This window comes from Nannospalax galili, unplaced genomic scaffold (genome assembly GCF_000622305.1).
Source record: "Nannospalax galili isolate Female #2095 unplaced genomic scaffold, S.galili_v1.0 scaffold169, whole genome shotgun sequence".
NCBI lineage: Eukaryota > Metazoa > Chordata > Mammalia > Rodentia > Spalacidae > Nannospalax > Nannospalax galili.
In genome coordinates, this window is record NW_008360327.1 from 5,639,938 (window position 1) to 5,641,939 (window position 2,002).

Sequence of the window (2,002 nt, forward strand, 5' to 3'; positions counted from 1 at the left end):
TAAGCCCTGTAAGAATTAGTTTTTAATCTTTAAAAAAGATCTCTATTTCATTTTAAAATGTTTCCTACAGAAAGACTCATTTTTAATGCACATGCATCTCTAATCTCTATGTATCTCATTATTACTAGTCACAATCGGTTACATTCGGATCATTGGCACCTGAGTATGGATATAAAATCATCAGATAGAGTTCAATGGTAATGTTTATCACCTCTACAAATTAACATGAAGTACATTTTTATGCTTCCTCCTCAAATATAACTCATTTTTTATTTGTTGATTTTTTTGTGTGTATATCATACAGAACATCTCAAACAATCTTATTTATCTATATACCCACTTCCCAAATGGCATCCTCCCATAGCCTCCCCCCCCAACTGGAGCCCATATACTCTGTCATCCCTGTTACTGTCCACTGTGTTGTTGGTGCCCCCAGCTTTTCCCCAGTGCTGAATTCCACCAGTACAAAGAACTTAGGAGGAAATATATCCCGTTGTATTAATGTGCATCCATAAACTTTGAACTGTGCGCTATGGATATATTGTAGTTTATGATCAAAGTTTTTTCACTTTGGAAATTAACTGTTTGAACCTTTTCAGGGTAAATGGCAAGTGCCCAAATGATCTAAGATTGACCAATTAGCAACTGAACACATCCTGGTCCTGGGACTTGGAGGAATTGTTGGTACAACATTGCAGTAGGATCGATTCAGTTGTGGTTGATACGTCTGGCTGAAATGTGAACTAAAATTTGACAGAGAATTCCAGCAAGCATGATTCTACTGAACATATATTTCAAAGCAAAATTATAAACTGTTCATCTGCAGAGAAATTTAGAAATTGATTTTTATAAATTTTAAACTTTTACAGAAGTGGAAACGGAGGCACAAAAAAACAGAAATAATTTGCCCCAAGCCAATCAGCAGATGAGAGAGAGATTTGGAATTCAAGTTTGTCTTCTGATGCTAAACATGTTGGAATACTTAAACATGCTTTCATTTATAATTTTGCATATGGAAATAAACACATGCAAGCAACAGTCTGAGATCCAAACATTAATTTAGAGAAGCTTTCTTCCATATATCTATTAGCATCACAGATGCCTTTGTTTTTCTTCCATGTATCTATTAACATCACAACCATTCATTTGATGATCAAAAGAGCAAACAAATAAAAACATATGCACAGGGTGGACACACAGCTTAACCATAACACTTTTCATGACTCTGCAAAAATACTAAAGTTTCAGGCATCATTTTCATCAAGTGAAAAAAAAAATGAGGCTGAATTATCTCCGCCAGGTTTATGAACAAAAATACCAGATACCGTTTCATGTGTAATGTGGTGAGCATATCAAAGGCACTGCACACTGAAGCGAAGTCTTCTCTGAACACAAAAGGCAAAAAAATGTTTGTTTTGGTCTCTCTTGCCTGAAACAAGTATGTTTTATTTTCCTTCCCTGTGCTTGTTTATAAGTTTGCTACTCCTATGACATCCATTAACAGGATTAAACATGGGACAAAAAATAAACTCTAGATTTTACTATTTCAGCTTGTAAGGATTTTAATTTGAACTGAGCATATTTGTAAAAGTCTGATTTCCACGTTCAGAATTTTCAGCTGGCCATGTGTGACACATCACACACAAACACACACACACACACACACATGTGTGCACGTGTGCACACATGTGACTCATACATGACCTACCACACAGGAAGCTTCAGCTTCTACATTCCTCCACACACACACCCCTATGTAGAATACAATTACTTGCTAAGACAAAATCGTAATAGGTCATTCAACAACCTTTCAAAGCAACCTTTATCATAATCGCCATGTACATTTTGCTGTGATTTAATCACTTATCATGGTTAAACAATATTTAGAGGAGAAAAACAGTAAAAATGTGAAGAAGAAGAAGAAGAAGAAGAAGAAGAAGAAGAAGAAGAAGAGGAGGTACTCAGTGGAAGAACATTTGCATAGTATGACCTGTGTTTGATG